This window comes from Dermacentor andersoni, chromosome 1 (assembly GCF_023375885.2).
Source record: "Dermacentor andersoni chromosome 1, qqDerAnde1_hic_scaffold, whole genome shotgun sequence".
NCBI lineage: Eukaryota > Metazoa > Arthropoda > Arachnida > Ixodida > Ixodidae > Dermacentor > Dermacentor andersoni.
The window spans coordinates 403105147-403126300 of NC_092814.1; positions in this window are offsets into that span (position 1 = coordinate 403105147).

Genomic DNA, 21154 nt, shown 5'->3' on the forward strand with positions numbered 1-21154 from the left:
GCAGTCTTGTCCAGCGCTGACAACAAGCTTTCGATGCAGCGTCCTGCGATCGTGAAGTCAAACTTCGAAAAGGAGGAAAGTCAATACGCGTGACCGTGTCGCAGCACTGGCGAACTAAGCGTCTCCGGCTGTAGCAGGGTTCTTTTATAATTGACCCAGGTGGGGGGCGATGTCGACGCATGCTCGGTAGCAGGTCCAGGCTTTTAGCAGTCGGCGATAACAATTTATTTCTTGGTAAAATAGTATCCGCCGCTTGGCATTGCAGTCTTGTCCAGCGCTGAAAACAAGCTTTCGATGCAGCGTCCAGCCACCGTGCAGTCAAGCTTCAAAAAGCAGGAAAGTCAATACGCGTGACCGTGTCGCAGCACTGGCGAAGTAAGCGTCTCCGGCTGTAGCAGGGACCTTTTATATTTGACCCAGGTGGGGGTGATGTCGGCGCATGCTCGGTAGCAGGTCCAGGCTGATAGCAGTCGGTGATGAATATTTATTTCTTGGTAGATTAGGATCTGCCGCTTGGCAGTGCTGTTTTGTGCACCACTGAAAGCAAGCTTTCGAGCAGCGTCCACCCACCATGTAGTCAAGCTTGAAAAAAAAGGAAAGTCAATACGCGTGACGATGTCGCACCACTGCCGAACTAAGCGTCTCCGGCTCTAGCAGGAGCCTTTTATAATTGACCCAGGTGGGGGGCGATGTCGGCGAATCATCGGTAGCAGCTCTAGGCTGATAGCAGTTGGCGATGACAATTTATTCTTGGTAGATTAGGATCAGCCCCTTCGCAGTGCAATCTTGTCCAGCGCTGAAAACAAGCTTTTGATGCAGCGTCCTGCCACCGTATAGTCAAGCTTCAAAAAGGAGGAAAGTCAATACGCGTGACAGTGTCGCACCACTGCCGAACTAAGCGGCTCCGGTTGTAGCAGGGCCCTTTTATAATTGACCAAGGTGAGGCTGATGTCGGCGCATGCTCGGTAGCAGGTCCAGGCTGATAGCAGTCGGCGATGACAATTTATTTCTTGGTAAATTAGGATCCGCCCCTTCGCAGTGCAATCTTGTCCAGCGCTAAAAACAAGCTTTCGATGCAGCGTCAAGCCATCGTGTAGTCAAGCTTCAAAAAAGAGGAAAATCAATACGCGAGACCGTGTCGCACCACTGCCGAACTAAGCGTGTCCGGCTGTAGCAGGGTCGTTTTATAATTGACCCAGGTGCGGGTGATGTCGACGCATGCTCGGTAGCAGCTCGTGGCTGATAGCAGTCGGCGATCACAATTTCTTTCTTGGTAGATTAGGACCTAGCAGTTGGCAGTGCAGTCCTGTCCAGCGCTGAAAACAAGCTTTCGGTGCAGCGTCCAGCCACCGTGCATTCAAGCTTCAAATAGCAGGAAAATCAATACGCGTGACCGTGTCACAGCAATGGCGAACTAAGCGTCTCCGGCTGTAGCAGGGTCCTTTTATAATTGACCCAGGTGGTGCTCATGTCGGCGCATGCTCGGTAGCAGGTCCAGGCTGATAGCAGTCGGCGATGACAATTTATTTCTTGGTAGGTTAGGATCTGCCGCTTGGCAGCGCAGTCTTTTCCAGCGCTGAAAACAAGCTTTCGATGCAGCGTCCAGTCACCGTTTAGTCAAGCATCAAAAAGGAGGAAATTCAATACGCGTGCCCGTGTCGCACCACTGACGAACTAAGCGTCTCAGGCTGTAGCAGGGTCCTTTCTTAATTGACCCAGGTGGGAGGCGATGTCGGCGCATGCTCGGTTAGTTCCAGGCTGAGAGCAGTCCCCGATGACAATTTATTTCTTGCTAAATTAGGATCCGCCCTTGGCACTACAGTCTTGTCCAGCATTGAAAACAAGGTTTCGATGGAGCGTCCAGTAACCGTGTAGTTAAGCTTCAAAAAGCAGGAAAGTCAATACACGTGACCTTGTCGCACCACTGCCGAACTAAGCGTCTCCGTCTGTAGCAGTGTCCATTTATAATTGATCGAGGTGGGGGTGATGTCGGAGCATGCACGGTAGCAAGTCCAGGCTGATTGCAGTCGGCGATGACAATTTATTTCTTGGTAAATTAGGATCCGCCCTTGGCACTACAGTCTTGTCCAGCATTGAAAACAAGGTTTCGATGGAGCGTCCAGCCACCATGTAGTCAAGCTTCAAAAAGCAGGAAAGTCAATACGCGTGCCCGTGTCGCACCACTGCCGAACTAAGCGTCTCCGGCTGTAGCAGGCGCCTTTTATAATTGATCCAGGTGGGGGTGATTTCGCCGCATGCTGGGTAGCAGGTACAGGCTGATAGCAGTCGGCGATGACAATTTATTTCTTGGTAGATTAAGCTCTGCCGTTTGGCTGTGCAGTCTTGTCCAGCGCTTTAAACAAGCTTTTGATGAAGCGTCCAGTCACCGCGTAGTCTGGCTTCAAAAAGCAGGAAAGTCAATACGCGTGACCGTGTCGCACCAGTGGCTAACTAAGCGTCTCCGGCTGTAGCAGGCTCCTTTTATAATTGATCCAGGTGGGGGTGATGTCGGCGCATGCTCGGTAGCAGGTACAGGCTGATAGCAGTCGGCGATGACAATTTATTTCTTGGTAGATTAAGCTCTGCCTTTTGGCAGTGCAGTCTTGTCCAGCGCTTTAAACAAGCTTTTGATGAAGCGTCCAGTCACCGCGTAGTCAAGCTTCAAAAAGCAGGAAAGTCAATACGCGTAACCGTGTCGCACCACTGGCTAACTAAGCGTCTCCGTCTGTAGCAGGGTCCTTTTATAATTGATCCAGGTGGGGTTGATGTCGGCGCATGCTCGGTAGCAGATACAGGCTGATAGCAGTCGGCGATGACAATTTATTTCTTGGTAGATTAAGCTCTGCCGTTTGGCAGTGCAGTCTTGTCCAGCGCTTTAAACAAGCTTTTGATGAAGCGTCCAGTCACCGCGTAGTCAAGCTTCAAAAAGCAGGAAAGTCAATACGCGTGACCGTGTCGCACCAGTGGCTAACTAAGCGCCTCCGTCTGTAGCAGGGTCCTTCTATAATTGATCCAGGTGGGGGTGATGTCGGCGCATGCTCGGTAGCAGGTACAGGCTGATAGCAGTCGGCGATGACAATTTATTTCTTGGTAGATTAAGCTCTGCCGTTTGGCAGTGCAGTTTTGTCCAGCGCTTTAAACAAGCTTTTGATGAAGCGTCCAGTCACCGCGTAGTCAAGCTTCAAAAAGGAGGAAAGTCAATACGCGTGACCGTGTCGCACCACTGGCTAACTTAACGTATCCGTCTGTAGCAGGGTCCTTTTATAATTGATCCAGGTGGGGGTGATGTCGGCGCATGCTCGGTAGCAGGTACAGGCTGATAGCAGTCGGCGATGACAATTTATTTCTTGGTAGATTGAGCTCTGCCGCTTGGCAGTGCAGTCTTGTCCAGCGCTTTAAACAAGCTTTTGATGAAGCGTCCAGTCACCGCGTAGTCAAGCTTCAAAAAGCAGGGAAGTCAATACGCGTAACCGTGTCGCACCACTGGCTAACTAAGCGTCTCCGGCTGTAGCAGGCTCCTTTTATAATTGATCCAGGTGGGGGTGATGTCGGCGCATGCTCGGTAGCAGGTACAGGCTGATAGCAGTCGGCGATGACAATTTATTTCTTGGTAGATTAAGCTCTGCCGTTTGGCAGTGCAGTCTTGTCCAGCTTTGAAAACAACTTTCGATGGAGCGTCCAGTAACCATGTAGTCAAGCTTCAAAAAGGAGGAAAGTCAATACGCGTGACCGTGTCGCACCAGTGGCTAACTAAGCGTCTCCGTCTGTAGCAGGGTCCTTTTATAATTGATCCAGGTGGGGTTGATGTCGGCGCATGCTCGGTAGCAGATACAGGCTGATAGCAGTCGGCGATGACAATTTATTTCTTGGTAGATTAAGCTCTGCCGTTTGGCAGTGCAGTCTTGTCCAGCTTTGAAAACAACTTTCGATGGAGCGTCCAGTAACCATGTAGTCAAGCTTCAAAAAGGAGGAAAGTCAATACGCGTGACCGTGTCGCACCAGTGGCTAACTAAGCGTCTCCGGCTGTAGCAGGCTCCTTTTATAATTGATCCAGGTGGGGTTGATGTCGGCGCATGCTCGGTAGCAGATACAGGCTGATAGCAGTCGGCGATGACAATTTATTTCTTGGTAGATTAAGCTCTGCCGTTTGGCTGTGCAGTCTTGTCCAGCGCTTTAAACAAGCTTTTGATGAAGCGTCCAGTCACCGCGTAGTCAAGCTTCAAAAAGCAGGAAAGTCAATGCGCGTAACCGTGTCGCACCACTGGCTAACTAAGCGTCTCCGTCTGTAGCAGTGTCCATTTATAATTGATCGAGGTGGGGGTGATGTCGGAGCATGCACGGTAGCAAGTCCAGGCTGATAGCAGTCGGCGATGACATTTTATTTCTTGGTAAATTAGGATCCGCCCTTGGCACTACAGTCTTGTCCAGCATTGAAAACAAGGTTTCGATGGAGCGTCCAGCCACCATGTAGTCAAGCTTCAAAAAGCAGGAAAGTCAATACGCGTGCCCGTGTCGCACCACTGCCGAACTAAGCGTCTCCGGCTGTAGCAGGCGCCTTTTATAATTGATCCAGGTGGGGGTGATTTCGCCGCATGCTGGGTAGCAGGTACAGGCTGATAGCAGTCGGCGATGACAATTTATTTCTTGGTAGATTAAGCTCTGCCGTTTGGTTGTGCAGTCTTGTCCAGCGCTTTAAACAAGCTTTTGATGAAGCGTCCAGTCACCGCGTAGTCTGGCTTCAAAAAGCAGGAAAGTCAATACGCGTGACCGTGTCGCACCAGTGGCTAACTAAGCGTCTCCGGCTGTAGCAGGCTCCTTTTATAATTGATCCAGGTGGGGGTGATGTCGGCGCATGCTCGGTAGCAGGTACAGGCTGATAGCAGTCGGCGATGACAATTTACTTCTTGGTAGATTAAGCTCTGCCTTTTGGCAGTGCAGTCTTGTCCAGCGCTTTAAACAAGCTTTTGATGAAGCGTCCAGTCACCGCGTAGTCAAGCTTCAAAAAGCAGGAAAGTCAATACGCGTAACCGTGTCGCACCACTGGCTAACTAAGCGTCTCCGTCTGTAGCAGGGTCCTTTTATAATTGATCCAGGTGGGGTTGATGTCGGCGCATGCTCGGTAGCAGATACAGGCTGATAACAGTCGGCGATGACAATTTATTTCTTGGTAGATTAAGCTCTGCCGTTTGGCAGTGCAGTCTTGTCCAGCGCTTTAAACAAGCTTTTGATGAAGCGTCCAGTCACCACGTAGTCAAGCTTCGAAAAGGAGGAAAGTCAATACGCGTGACCGTGTCGCACCACTGGCTAACTAAGCGTCTCCGTCTGTAGCAGGGTCCTTTTATAATTGATCCAGGTGGGGGTGATATCGGCGCATGCTCGGTAGCAGGTACAGGCTGATAGCAGTCGGCGATGACAATTTATTTCTTGGTAGATTAAGCTCTGCCGCTTGGCAGTGCAGTCTTGTCCAGCGCTTTAAACAAGCTTTTGATGAAGCGTCCAGTCACCGCGTAGTCAAGCTTCAAAAAGCAGGAAAGTCAATACGCGTGACCGTGTCGCACCACTGGCTAACTAAGCGCCTCCCTCTGTAGCAGGGTCCTTCTATAATTGATCCAGGTGGGGGTGATGTCGGCGCATGCTCGGTAGCAGATACAGGCTGATAGCAGTCGGCGATGACAATTTATTTCTTGGTAGATTAAGCTCTGCCGTTTGGCTGTGCAGTCTTGTCCAGCGCTTTAAACAAGCTTTTGATGAAGCGTCCAGTCACCGCGTAGTCTGGCTTCAAAAAGCAGGAAAGTCAATACGCGTGACCGTGTCGCACCAGTGGCTAACTAAGCGTCTCCGGCTGTAGCAGGCTCCTTTTATAATTGATCCAGGTGGGGGTGATGTCGGCGCATGCTCGGTAGCAGGTACAGGCTGATAGCAGTCGGCGATGACAATTTACTTCTTGGTAGATTAAGCTCTGCCTTTTGGCAGTGCAGTCTTGTCCAGCGCTTTAAACAAGCTTTTGATGAAGCGTCCAGTCACCGCGTAGTCAAGCTTCAAAAAGCAGGAAAGTCAATACGCGTAACCGTGTCGCACCACTGGCTAACTAAGCGTCTCCGTCTGTAGCAGGGTCCTTTTATAATTGATCCAGGTGGGGTTGATGTCGGCGCATGCTCGGTAGCAGATACAGGCTGATAGCAGTCGGCGATGACAATTTATTTCTTGGTAGATTAAGCTCTGCCGTTTGGCAGTGCAGTCTTGTCCAGCGCTTTAAACAAGCTTTTGATGAAGCGTCCAGTCACCACGTAGTCAAGCTTCGAAAAGGAGGAAAGTCAATACGCGTGACCGTGTCGCACCACTGGCTAACTAAGCGTCTCCGGCTGTAGCAGGCTCCTTTTATAATTGATCCAGGTGGGGGTGATGTCGGCGCATGCTCGGTAGCAGGCACAGGCTGATAGCAGTCGGCGATGACAATTTATTTCTTGGTAGATTAAGCTCTGCCGCTTGGCAGTGCAGTCTTGTCCAGCGCTTTAAACAAGCTTTTGATGAAGCGTCCAGTCACCGCGTAGTCAAGCTTCAAAAAGCAGGGAAGTCAATACGCGTAACCGTGTCGCACCACTGGCTAACTAAGCGCCTCCGTCTGTAGCAGGGTCCTTCTATAATTGATCCAGGTGGGGGTGATGTCGGCGCATGCTCGGTAGCAGATACAGGCTGATAGCAGTCGGCGATGACAATTTATTTCTAGGTAGATTAAGCTCTGCCGTTTGGCAGTGCAGTCTTGTCCAGCGCTTTAAACAAGCTTTTGATGAAGCGTCCAGTCACCGCGTAGTCAAGCTTCAAAAAGGAGGAAAGTCAATACGCGTGACCGTGTCGCACCACTGGCTAACTTAACGTCTCCGTCTGTAGCAGGGTCCTTTTATAATTGATCCAGGTGGGGGTGATATCGGCGCATGCTCGGTAGCAGGTACAGGCTGATAGCAGTCGGCGATGACAATTTATTTCTTGGTAGATTAAGCTCTGCCGCTTGGCAGTGCAGTCTTGTCCAGCGCTTTAAACAAGCTTTTGATGAAGCGTCCAGTCACCGCGTAGTCAAGCTTCAAAAAGCAGGGAAGTCAATACGCGTAACCGTGTCGCACCACTGGCTAACTAAGCGCCTCCGTCTGTAGCAGGGTCCTTTTATAATTGATCCAGGTGGGGTTGATGTCGGCGCATGCTCGGTAGCAGATACAGGCTGATAGCAGTCGGCGATGACAATTTATTTCTAGGTAGATTAAGCTCTGCCGTTTGGCAGTGCAGTCTTGTCCAGCGCTTTAAACAAGCTTTTGATGAAGCGTCCAGTCACCGCGTAGTCAAGCTTCAAAAAGGAGGAAAGTCAATACGCGTGACCGTGTCGCACCACTGGCTAACTTAACGTCTCCGTCTGTAGCAGGGTCCTTTTATAATTGATCCAGGTGGGGGTGATATCGGCGCATGCTCGGTAGCAGGTACAGGCTGATAGCAGTCGGCGATGACAATTTATTTCTTGGTAGATTGAGCTCTGCCGCTTGGCAGTGCAGTCTTGTCCAGCGCTTTAAACAAGCTTTTGATGAAGCGTCCAGTCACCGCGTAGTCAAGCTTCAAAAAGCAGGAAAGTCAATACGCGTGACCGTGTCGCACCAGTGGCTAACTAAGCGTCTCCGGCTGTAGCAGGCTCCTTTTATAATTGATCCAGGTGGGGGTGATGTCGGCGCATGCTCGGTAGCAGGTACAGGCTGATAGCAGTCGGCGATGACAATTTATTTCTTGGTAGATTAAGCTCTGCCGTTTGGCAGTGCAGTCTTGTCCAGCTTTGAAAACAACTTTCGATGGAGCGTCCAGTAACCATGTAGTCAAGCTTCAAAAAGGAGGAAAGTCAATACGCGTGACCGTGTCGCACCACTGCCGAACTAAGCGTCTCCGGCTGTAGCAGGGTCCTTTTATATTTGACCCATGTGGGGGGCGATGTCGGCGCATGCTCGGTAGCAGGTCCAGGCTGATAGCAGTCGGCGATGACAACTTATTTCTTGGTAAATTAGTATCCGCCGCTTGGCATCGCAGTCTTGTCCAGCACTGAAAACAAGCTTTCGATGCAGCGGCCAGCCACCGTGTAGTGAATCTTCAAAGAGCAGCAAAGTCAATACGCGTGACCGTGTCGCAGCACTGGCGAACTAATTGTCTGCGGCTGTAGCAGGGTCCTTTTATAATTGACCCAGGTGGGGGTGATGTCGGCGCATGCTCGGTAGCAGGTACAGGCTGATAGCAGTCGGCGATGACAATTTATTTCTTGGTAGATTAAGCTCTGCCGTTTGGCAGTGCAGTCTTGTCCAGCGCTTTAAACAAGCTTTTGATGAAGCGTCCAGTCACCGCGTAGTCAGGCTTCAAAAAGCAGGAAAGTCAATCCGCGTGACCGTGTCGCACCAGTGGCTAACTAAACGTCTCCGGCTGTAGCAGGCTCCTTCTATAATTGATCCAGGTGGGGGTGATGTCGGCGCATGCTCGGTAGCAGATACAGGCTGATAGCAGTCGGCGATGACAATTTATTTCTTGGTAGATTAAGCTCTGCCGTTTGGCAGTGCAGTCTTGTCCAGCGCTTTAAACAAGCTTTTGATGAAGCGTCCAGTCACCACGTAGTCAAGCTTCGAAAAGGAGGAAAGTCAATACGCGTGACCGTGTCGCACCACTGGCTAACTAAGCGTCTCCGTCTGTAGCAGGGTCCTTTTATAATTGATCCAGGTGGGGGTGATATCGGCGCATGCTCGGTAGCAGGTACAGGCTGATAGCAGTCGGCGATGACAATTTATTTCTTGGTAGATTAAGCTCTGCCGCTTGGCAGTGCAGTCTTGTCCAGCGCTTTAAACAAGCTTTTGATGAAGCGTCCAGTCACCGCGTAGTCAAGCTTCAAAAAGCAGGAAAGTCAATACGCGTGACCGTGTCGCACCAGTGGCTAACTAAGCGTCTCCGGCTGTAGCAGGCGCCTTTTATAATTGATCCAGGTGGGGGTGATGTCGGCGCATGCTCGGTAGCAGGTACAGGCTGATAGCAGTCGGCGATGACAATTTATTTCTTGGTAGATTAAGCTCTGCCGTTTGGTAGTGCAGTCTTGTCCAGCGCTTTAAACAAGCTTTTGATGAAGCGTCCAGTCACCGCGTAGTCAGGCTTCAAAAAGCAGGAAAGTCAATACGCGTGACCGTGTCGCACCAGTGGCTAACTAAGCGTCTCCGGCTGTAGCAGGCTCCTTTTATAATTGATCCAGGTGGGGGTGATGTCGGCGCATGCTCGGTAGCAGGTACAGGCTGATAGCAGTCGGCGATGACAATTTATTTCTTGGTAGATTAAGCTCTGCCGCTTGGCAGTGCAGTCTTGTCCAGCGCTTTAAACAAGCTTTTGATGAAGCGTCCAGTCACCGCGTAGTCAAGCTTCAAAAAGCAGGGAAGTCAATACGCGTAACCGTGTCGCACCACTGGCTAACTAAGCGCCTCCGTCTGTAGCAGGGTCCTTCTATAATTGATCCAGGTGGGGGTGATGTCGGCGCATGCTCGGTAGCAGGTACAGGCTGATAGCAGTCGGCGATGACAATTTATTTCTTGGTAGATTAAGCTCTGCCGTTTGGCAGTGCAGTCTTGTCCAGCGCTTTAAACAAGCTTTTGATGAAGCGTCCAGTCACCGCGTAGTCAAGCTTCAAAAAGGAGGAAAGTCAATACGCGTGACCGTGTCGCACCACTGGCTAACTTAACGTCTCCGTCTGTAGCAGGGTCCTTTTATAATTGATCCAGGTGGGGGTGATGTCGGCGCATGCTCGGTAGCAGGTACAGGCTGATAGCAGTCGGCGTTACAATTTATTTCTTGGTAGATTGAGCTCTGCCGCTTGGCAGTGCAGTCTTGTCCAGCGCTGAAAACAAGCTTTCGATGCAGCGTCCAGCCACCGTGCAGTCAAGATTCAAAAAGCAGGAAAGTCAATACGCGTGACCGTGTCGCAGCACTGGCGAACTAATTGTCTGCGGCTGTAGCAGGGTCCTTTTATAATTGACCCAGGTGGGGGTGATGTCGGCGCATGCTCGGTAGCAGCTCCAGGCTGAGAGCAGTCGGCGATGAAAATTTCTTTCTTGGTAGATTAGGATCTGCCACTTGGCAGTGCTGTCATGTCCAGCGCTAAAAACGAGCTTCGATGCAGCGTCCAGCCACCGTGTAGTCAAGCTTCAAAAAGGAGGAAAGTCAATACGCGTGACCGTGTCGCACCAGTGGCTAAATAAGCGTCTCCGGCTGTAGCAGGCTCCTTTTATAATTGATCCAGGTGGGGGTGATGTCGGCGCATGCTCGGTAGCAGGTACAGGCTGATAGCAGTCGGCGATGACAATTTATTTCTTGGTAGATTAAGCTCTGCCGTTTGGCAGTGCAGTCTTGTCCAGCGCTTTAAACAAGCTTTAGATGAAGCGTCCAGTCACCGCGTAGTCAAGCTTCAAAAAGCAGGGAAGTCAATACGCGTAACCGTGTCGCACCACTGGCTAACTAAACGTCTCCGGCTGTAGCAGGCTCCTTTTATAATTGATCCAGGTGGGGGTGATGTCGGCGCATGCTCGATAGCAGGTACAGGCTGACAGCAGTCGGCGATGACAATTTATTTCTTGGTAGATTAAGCTCTGCCGTTTGGCAGTGCAGTCTTGTCCAGCGCTTTAAACAAGCATTTGATGAAGCGTCCAGTCACCACGTAGTCAAGCTTCGAAAAGGAGGAAAGTCAATACGCGTGACCGTGTCGCACCACTGGCTAACTAAGCGTCTCCGTCTGTAGCAGGGTCCTTTTATAATTGATCCAGGTGGGGGTGATATCGGCGCATGCTCGGTAGCAGGTACGGGCTGATAGCAGTCGGCGATGACAATTTATTTCTTGGTAGATTAAGCTCTGCCGCTTGGCAGTGCAGTCTTGTCCAGCGCTTTAAACAAGCTTTTGATGAAGCGTCCAGTCACCGCGTAGTCAAGCTTGAAAAAGCAGGAAAGTCAATACGCGTGACCGTGTCGCACCAGTGGCTAACTAAGCGTCTCCGGCTGTAGCAGGCTCCTTTTATAATTCATCCAGGTGGGGGTGATGTCGGCGCATGCTCGGTAGCAGGTACAGGCTGATAGCAGTCGGCGATGACAATTTATTTCTTGGTAGATTAAGCTCTGCCGTTTGGTAGTGCAGTCTTGTCCAGCGCTTTAAACAAGCTTTTGATGAAGCGTCCAGTCACCGCGTAGTCAGGCTTCAAAAAGCAGGAAAGTCAATACGCGTGACCGTGTCGCACCAGTGGCTAACTAAGCGTCTCCGGCTGTAGCAGGCTCCTTTTATAATTGATCCAGGTGGGGGTGATGTCGGCGCATGCTCGGTAGCAGGTACAGGCTGATAGCAGTCGGCGATGACAATTTATTTCTTGGTAGATTAAGCTCTGCCGCTTGGCAGTGCAGTCTTGTCCAGCGCTTTAAACAAGCTTTTGATGAAGCGTCCAGTCACCGCCTAGTCAAGCTTCAAAAAGCAGGGAAGTCAATACGCGTAACCGTGTCGCACCACTGGCTAACTAAGCGCCTCCGTCTGTAGCAGGGTCCTTCTATAATTGATCCAGGTGGGGGTGATGTCGGCGCATGCTCGGTAGCAGGTACAGGCGGATAGCAGTCGGCGATGACAATTTATTTCTTGGTAGATTAAGCTCTGCCGTTTGGCAGTGCAGTCTTGTCCAGCGCTTTAAACAAGCTTTTGATGAAGCGTCCAGTCACCGCGTAGTGAAGCTTCAAAAAGGAGGAAAGTCAATACGCGTGACCGTGTCGCACCAGTGGCTAACTAAGCGTCTCCGGCTGTAGCAGGCTCCTTTTATAATTGATCCAGGTGGGGGTGATGTCGGCGCATGCTCGGTAGCAGGTACAGGCTGATAGCAGTCGGCGATGACAATTTATTTCTTGGTAGATTGAGCTCTGCCGCTTGGCAGTGCAGTCTTGTCCAGCGCTTTAAACAAGCTTTTGATGAAGCGTCCAGTCACCGCGTAGTCAGCCTTCAAAAAGCAGGAAAGTCAATACGCGTGACCGTGTCGCACCAGTGGCTAACTAAGCGTCTACGGCTGTAGCAGGCTCCTTTTATAATTGATCCAGGTGGGGGTGATGTCGGCGCATGCTCGGTAGCAGGTACAGGCTGATAGCAGTCGGCGATGACAATTTATTTCTTGGTAGATTAAGCTCTGCCGCTTGGCAGTGCAGTCTTGTCCAGCGCTTTAAACAAGCTTTTGATGAAGCGTCCAGTAACGCGTAGTCAAGCTTCAAAAAGCAGGGAAGTCAATACGCGTAACCGTGTCGCACCACTGGCTAACTTAACGTCTCCGTCTGTAGCAGGGTCCTTTTATAATTGATTCAGGTGGGGGTGATGTCGGCGCATGCTCGGTAGCAGGTACAGGCTGATAGCAGTCGGCGATGACAATTTATTTCTTGGTAGATTGAGCTCTGCCGTTTGGCAGTGCAGTCTTGTCCAGCGCTTTAAACAAGCTTTTGATGAAGCGTCCAGTCACCGCGTAGTCAGCCTTCAAAAAGCAGGAAAGTCAATACGCGTGACCGTGTCGCACCAGTGGCTAACTAAGCGTCTCCGTCTGTAGCAGGGTCCTTTTATAATTGATTCAGGTGGGGGTGATGTCGGCGCATGCTCGGTAGCAGGTACAGGCTGATAGCAGTCGGCGATGACAATTTATTTCTTGGTAGATTAAGCTCTGCTGTTTGGCAGTGCAGTCTTGTCCAGCGCTTTAAACAAGCTTCTGATGAAGCGTCCAGTCACCGCGTAGTCAAGCTTCAAAAAGGAGGAAAGTCAATACGCGTGACCGTGTCGCACCACTGGCTAACTTAACGTCTCCGTCTGTAGCAGGGTCCTTTTATAATTGATTCAGGTGGGGGTGATGTCGGCGCATGCTCGGTAGCAGGTACAGGCTGATAGCAGTCGGCGATGACAATTTATTTCTTGGTAGATTAAGCTCTGCCGTTTGGCAGTGCAGTCTTGTCCAGCGCTTTAAACAAGCTTTTGATGAAGCGTCCCGTAACGCGTAGTCAAGCTTCAAAAAGCAGGGAAGTCAATACGCGTAACCGTGTCGCACCACTGGCTAACTTAACGTCTCCGTCTGTAGCAGGGTCCTTTTATAATTGATCCAGGTGGGGGTGATGTCGGCGCATGCTCGGTAGCAGGTACAGGCTGATAGCAGTCGGTGATGACAATTTATTTCTTGGTAGATTAAGCTCTGCCGTTTGGCAGTGCAGTCTTGTCCAGCGCTTTAAACAAGCTTCTGATGAAGCGTCCAGTCACCGCGTAGTCAAGCTTCAAAAAGGAGGAAAGTCAATACGCGTGACCGTGTCGCACCACTGGCTAACTTAACGTCTCCGTCTGTAGCAGGGTCCTTTTATAATTGATTCAGGTGGGGGAGATGTCGGCGCATGCTCGGTAGCAGGTACAGGCTGATAGCAGTCGGCGATGACAATTTATTTCTTGGTAGATTGAGCTCTGCCGCTTGGCAGTGCAGTCTTGTCCAGCGCTTTAAACAGGCTTTTGATGAAGCGTCCAGTCACCGCGTAGTCAAGCTTCAAAAAGCAGGAAAGTCAATACGCGTGACCGTGTCGCACCAGTGGCTAACTAAGCGTCTCCGGCTGTAGCAGGCTCCTTTTATAATTGATCCAGGTGGGGGTGATGTCGGCGCATGCTCGGTAGCAGGTACAGGCTGATAGCAGTCGGCGATGACAATTTATTTCTTGGTAGATTAAGCTCTGCCGTTTGGCAGTGCAGTCTTGTCCAGCTTTGAAAACAACTTTCGATGGAGCATCCAGTAACCATGTAGTCAAGCTTCAAAAAGGAGGAAAGTCAATACGCGTGACCGTGTCGCACCACTGCCGAACTAAGCGTCTCCGGCTGTAGCAGGGTACTTTTATATTTGACCCATGTGGGGGGCGATGTCGGCGCATGCTCGGTAGCAGGTCCAGGCTGATAGCAGTCGGCGATCACAACTTATTTCTTGGTAAATTAGTATCCGCCGCTTGGCATTGCAGTCTTGTCCCGCACTGAAAACAAGCTTTCGATGGAGCGGCCAGCCACCGTGTAGTCAATCTTCAAAGAGCAGCAAAGTCAATACGCGTGACCGTGTCGCAGCACTGGCGAACTAAGCGGCTCCGGATGTAGCAGGGTCTTTTTATAATTGATCCAGGTGGGGCTGATGTCGGCGCATGCTCGGTAGCAGGTCCAGGCTGATAACAGTAGGCGATGACAATTTACTTCTTGGTAAATTAGTATCCGCCGCTTGGCTGTGCAGTCTTGTCCAGAGCTGAAAACAAGCTTTCGATGCAGCGTCCAGCCACCGTGCAGTCAAGATTCAAAAAGCAGGAAAGTCAATACGCGTGACCGTGTCGCAGCACTGGCGAACTAATTGTCTGCGGCTGTAGCAGGGTCCTTTTATAATTGACCCAGGTGGGGGTGATGTCGGCGCATGCTCGGTAGCAGCTCCAGGCTGAGAGCAGTCGGCGATGAAAATTTCTTTCTTGGTAGATTAGGATCTGCCACTTGGCAGTGCTGTCATGTCCAGCGCTAAAAACGAGCTTCGATGCAGCGTCCAGCCACCGTGAAGTCAAGCTTCAAAAAAGAGGAAAGTCAATACGCGTGACCGTGTCGCACCACGGCCGAACAAAGCGTCTCCGGCTGTAGCAGGGTACATTTATAATTGACCGAGGTGGGGGGCGATGTCGGCGCATGTTCGGTAGCAGGTCCAGGCTAACAGTCGGCGATGACAATTTACTTCTCGGTAAATTAGTATCCGCCGCTTGGCAGTGCAGTCTTGTCCAGCGCTTTAAACAAGCTTTTGATGAAGCGACCAGTCACCGCGTAGTCAAGCTTCAAAAAGCAGGGAAGTCAATACGCGTAACCGTGTCGCACCACTCGCTAACTAAGCGTCTCCGTCTGTAGCAGGGTCCTTCTATAATTGATCCAGGTGGGGGGGATGTCGGCGCATGCTCGGTAGCATGTACAGGCTGATAGCAGTCGGCGATGACAATTTATTTCTTGGTAGATTAAGCTCTGCCGTTTGGCAGTGCAGTCTTGTCCAGCGCTTTAAACAAGCTTTTGATGAAGCGTCCAGTCACCGCGTAGTCAAGCTTCAAAAAGGAGGAAAGTCAATACGCGTGACCGTGTCGCACCACTGGCTAACTTAACGTCTCCGTCTGTAGCAGGGTCCTTTTATAATTGATCCAGGTGGGGGTGATGTCGGCGCATGCTCGGTAGCAGGTACAGGCTGATAGCAGTCGGCGATGACAATTTATTTCTTGGAAGATTGAGCTCTGCCGCTTGGCAGTGCAGTCTTGTCCAGCGCTTTAAACAAGCTTTTGATGAAGCGTCCAGTCACCGCGTAGTCAAGCTTCAAAAAGCAGGAAAGTCAATACGCGTGACCGTGTCGCACCAGTGGCTAACTAAGCGTCTCCGGCTGTAGCAGGCTCCTTTTATAATTGATCCAGGTGGGGGTGATGTCAGCGCATGCTCGGTAGCAGGTACAGGCTGATAGCAGTCGGCGATGACAATTTATTTCTTGGTAGATTAAGCTCTGCCGTTTGGCAGTGCAGTCTTGTCCAGCGCTTTAAACAAGCTTTTGATGAAGCGCCCAGTCACCGCGTAGTCAGGCTTCAAAAAGCAGGAAAGTCAATACGCGTGACCGTGTCGCACCAATGGCTAACTAAACGTCTCCGGCTGTAGCAGGCTCCTTTTATAATTGATCCAGGTGGGGGTGATTTCGGCGCATGCTCGGTAGCAGGTACAGGCTGATAGCAGTCGGCGATGACAATTTATTTCTTGGTAGATTAGGCTCTGCCGCTTGGCAGTGCAGTCTTGTCCAGCGCTTTAAACAAGCCTTTGATGAAGCGTCCAGTCACCGCGTAGTCAAGCTTCAAAAAGCAGGAAAGTCAATACGCGTGACCGTGTCGCACCAGTGGCTAACTAAGCGTCTCCGGCTGTAGCAGGCTCCTTTTATAATTGATCCAGGTGGGGGTGATGTCGGCGCATGCTCGGTAGCAGGTACAGGCTGATAGCAGTCGGCGATGACAATTTATTTCTTGGTAGATTAAGCTCTGCCATTTGGCAGTGCAGTCTTGTCGAGCGCTTTAAACAAGCTTTTGATGAAGCGTCCAGTCACCGCGTAGTCAGGCTTCAAAAAGCAGGAAAGTCAATACGCGTGACCGTGTCGCACCAGTGGCTAACTAAGCGTCTACGGCTGTAGCAGGCTCCTTTTATAATTGATCCAGGTGGGGGTGATGTCGGCGCATGCTCGGTAGCAGGTACAGGCTGATAGCAGGCGGCGATGACAATTTATTTCTTGGTAGATTAAGCTCTGCCGCTTGGCAGTGCAGTCTTGTCCAGCGCTTTAAACAAGCTTTTGATGAAGCGTCCAGTCACCGCGTAGTCAAGCTTCAAAAAGCAGGGAAGTCAATACGCGTAACCGTGTCGCACCACTGGCTAACTAAGCGTCTCCGTCTGTAGCAGGGTCTTTCTATAATTGATCCAGGTGGGGGTGATGTCGGCGCATGCTCGGTAGCAGGTACAGGCTGATAGCAGTCGGCGATGACAATTTATTTCTTGGTAGATTAAGCTCTGCCGTTTGGCAGTGCAGTCTTGTCCAGCGCTTTAAACAAGCTTCTGATGAAGCGTCCAGTCACCGCGTAGTCAAGCTTCAAAAAGGAGGAAAGTCAATACGCGTGAGCGTGTCGCACCACTGGCTAACTTAACGTCTCCGTCTGTAGCAGGGTCCTTTTATAATTGATCCAGGTGGGGGTGATGTCGGCGCATGTTCGGTAGCAGGTACAGGCTGATAGCAGTCGGCGATGACAATTTATTTCTTGGTAGATTGAGCTCTGCTGCTTGGCAGTGCAGTCTTGTCCAGCGCTTTAAACAGGCTTTTGATGAAGCGTCCAGTCACCGCGTAGTCAAGCTTCAAAAAGCAGGAAAGTCAATACGCGTGACCGTGTCGCACCAGTGGCTAACTAAGCGTCTCCGGCTGTAGCAGGCTCCTTTTATAATTGATCCAGGTGGGGGTGATGTCGGCGCATGCTCGGTAGCTGGTACAGGCTGATAGCAGTCGGCGATGACAATTTATTTCTTGGTAGATTAAGCTCTGCCGTTTGGCAGTGCAGTCTTGTCCAGCTTTGAAAACAACTTTCGATGGAGCGTCCAGTAACCATGTAGTCAAGCTTCAAAAAGGAGGAAAGTCAATACGCGTGACCGTGTCGCACCACTGCCGAACTAAGCGTCTCCGGCTGTAGCAGGGTCCTTTTATATTTGACCCATGTGGGGGGCGATGTCGGCGCATGCTCGGTAGCAGGTCCAGGCTGCTAGCAGTCGGCGATCACAACTTATTTCTTGGTAAATTAGTATCCGCCGCTTGGCATTGCAGTCTTGTCCAGCACTGAAAACAAGCTTTCGATGCAGCGGCCAGCCACCGTGTAGTCAATCTTCAAAGAGCAGCAAAGTCAATACGCGTGACCGTGTCGCAGCACTGGCGAACTAAGCGGCTCCGGATGTAGCAGGGTCTTTTTATAATTGATCCAGGTGGGGCTGATGTCGGCGCATGCTCGGTAGCAGGTCCAGGCTGATAACAGTAGGCGATGACAATTTACTTCTTGGTAAATTAGTATCCGCCGCTTGGCTGTGCAGTCTTGTCCAGAGCTGAAAACAAGCTTTCGATGCAGCGTCCAGCCACCGTGCAGTCAAGATTCAAAAAGCAGGAAAGTCAATACGCGTGACCGTGTCGCAGCACTGGCGAACTAATTGTCTGCGGCTGTAGCAGGGTCCTTTTATAATTGACCCAGGTGGGGGTGATGTCGGCGCATGCTCGGTAGCAGCTCCAGGCTGAGAGCAGTCGGCGATGAAAATTTCTTTCTTGGTAGATTAGGATCTGCCACTTGGCAGTGCTGTCATGTCCAGCGCTAAAAACGAGCTTCGATGCAGCGTCCAGCCACCGTGAAGTCAAGCTTCAAAAAAGAGGAAAGTCAATACGCGTGACCGTGTCGCACCACGGCCGAACAAAGCGTCTCCGGCTGTAGCAGGGTACATTTATAATTGACCGAGGTGGGGGGCGATGTCGGCGCATGTTCGGTAGCAGGTCCAGGCTAACAGTCGGCGATGACAATTTACTTCTCGGTAAATTAGTATCCGCCGCTTGGCAGTGCAGTCTTGTCCAGCGCTTTAAACAAGCTTTTGATGAAGCGACCAGTCACCGCGTAGTCAAGCTTCAAAAAGCAGGGAAGTCAATACGCGTAACCGTGTCGCACCACTCGCTAACTAAGCGTCTCCGTCTGTAGCAGGGTCCTTCTATAATTGATCCAGGTGGGGGGGATGTCGGCGCATGCTCGGTAGCATGTACAGGCTGATAGCAGTCGGCGATGACAATTTATTTCTTGGTAGATTAAGCTCTGCCGTTTGGCAGTGCAGTCTTGTCCAGCGCTTTAAACAAGCTTTTGATGAAGCGTCCAGTCACCGCGTAGTCAAGCTTCAAAAAGGAGGAAAGTCAATACGCGTGACCGTGTCGCACCACTGGCTAACTTAACGTCTCCGTCTGTAGCAGGGTCCTTTTATAATTGATCCAGGTGGGGGTGATGTCGGCGCATGCTCGGTAGCAGGTACAGGCTGATAGCAGTCGGCGATGACAATTTATTTCTTGGAAGATTGAGCTCTGCCGCTTGGCAGTGCAGTCTTGTCCAGCGCTTTAAACAAGCTTTTGATGAAGCGTCCAGTCACCGCGTAGTCAAGCTTCAAAAAGCAGGAAAGTCAATACGCGTGACCGTGTCGCACCAGTGGCTAACTAAGCGTCTCCGGCTGTAGCAGGCTCCTTTTATAATTGATCCAGGTGGGGGTGATGTCAGCGCATGCTCGGTAGCAGGTACAGGCTGATAGCAGTCGGCGATGACAATTTATTTCTTGGTAGATTAAGCTCTGCCGTTTGGCAGTGCAGTCTTGTCCAGCGCTTTAAACAAGCTTTTGATGAAGCGCCCAGTCACCGCGTAGTCAGGCTTCAAAAAGCAGGAAAGTCAATACGCGTGACCGTGTCGCACCAATGGCTAACTAAACGTCTCCGGCTGTAGCAGGCTCCTTTTATAATTGATCCAGGTGGGGGTGATTTCGGCGCATGCTCGGTAGCAGGTACAGGCTGATAGCAGTCGGCGATGACAATTTATTTCTTGGTAGATTAGGCTCTGCCGCTTGGCAGTGCAGTCTTGTCCAGCGCTTTAAACAAGCCTTTGATGAAGCGTCCAGTCACCGCGTAGTCAAGCTTCAAAAAGCAGGAAAGTCAATACGCGTGACCGTGTCGCACCAGTGGCTAACTAAGCGTCTCCGGCTGTAGCAGGCTCCTTTTATAATTGATCCAGGTGGGGGTGATGTCGGCGCATGCTCGGTAGCAGGTACAGGCTGATAGCAGTCGGCGATGACAATTTATTTCTTGGTAGATTAAGCTCTGCCATTTGGCAGTGCAGTCTTGTCGAGCGCTTTAAACAAGCTTTTGATGAAGCGTCCAGTCACCGCGTAGTCAGGCTTCAAAAAGCAGGAAAGTCAATACGCGTGACCGTGTCGCACCAGTGGCTAACTAAGCGTCTACGGCTGTAGCAGGCTCCTTTTATAATTGATCCAGGTGGGGGTGATGTCGGCGCATGCTCGGTAGCAGGTACAGGCTGATAGCAGGCGGCGATGACAATTTATTTCTTGGTAGATTAAGCTCTGCCGCTTGGCAGTGCAGTCTTGTCCAGCGCTTTAAACAAGCTTTTGATGAAGCGTCCAGTCACCGCGTAGTCAAGCTTCAAAAAGCAGGGAAGTCAATACGCGTAACCGTGTCGCACCACTGGCTAACTAAGCGTCTCCGTCTGTAGCAGGGTCTTTCTATAATTGATCCAGGTGGGGGTGATGTCGGCGCATGCTCGGTAGCAGGTACAGGCTGATAGCAGTCGGCGATGACAATTTATTTCTTGGTAGATTAAGCTCTGCCGTTTGGCAGTGCAGTCTTGTCCAGCGCTTTAAACAAGCTTCTGATGAAGCGTCCAGTCACCGCGTAGTCAAGCTTCAAAAAGGAGGAAAGTCAATACGCGTGAGCGTGTCGCACCACTGGCTAACTTAACGTCTCCGTCTGTAGCAGGGTCCTTTTATAATTGATCCAGGTGGGGGTGATGTCGGCGCATGTTCGGTAGCAGGTACAGGCTGATAGCAGTCGGCGATGACAATTTATTTCTTGGTAGATTGAGCTCTGCTGCTTGGCAGTGCAGTCTTGTCCAGCGCTTTAAACAGGCTTTTGATGAAGCGTCCAGTCACCGCGTAGTCAAGCTTCAAAAAGCAGGAAAGTCAATACGCGTGACCGTGTCGCACCAGTGGCTAACTAAGCGTCTCCGGCTGTAGCAGGCTCCTTTTATAATTGATCCAGGTGGGGGTGATGTCGGCGCATGCTCGGTAGCTGGTACAGGCTGATAGCAGTCGGCGATGACAATTTATTTCTTGGTAGATTAAGCTCTGCCGTTTGGCAGTGCAGTCTTGTCCAGCTTTGAAAACAACTTTCGATGGAGCGTCCAGTAACCATGTAGTCAAGCTTCAAAAAGGAGGAAAGTCAATACGCGTGACCGTGTCGCACCACTGCCGAACTAAGCGTCTCCGGCTGTAGCAGGGTCCTTTTATATTTGACCCATGTGGGGGGCGATGTCGGCGCATGCTCGGTAGCAGGTCCAGGCTGCTAGCAGTCGGCGATCACAACTTATTTCTTGGTAAATTAGTATCCGCCGCTTGGCATTGCAGTCTTGTCCAGCACTGAAAACAAGCTTTCGATGCAGCGGCCAGCCACCGTGTAGTCAATCTTCAAAGAGCAGCAAAGTCAATACGCGTGACCGTGTCGCAGCACTGGCGAACTAAGCGGCTCCGGATGTAGCAGGGTCTTTTTATAATTGATCCAGGTGGGGCTGATGTCGGCGCATGCTCGGTAGCAGGTCCAGGCTGATAACAGTAGGCGATGACAATTTACTTCTTGGTAAATTAGTATCCGCCGCTTGGCTGTGCAGTCTTGTCCAGAGCTGAAAACAAGCTTTCGATGCAGCGTCCAGCCACCGTGCAGTCAAGATTCAAAAAGCAGGAAAGTCAATACGCGTGACCGTGTCGCAGCACTGG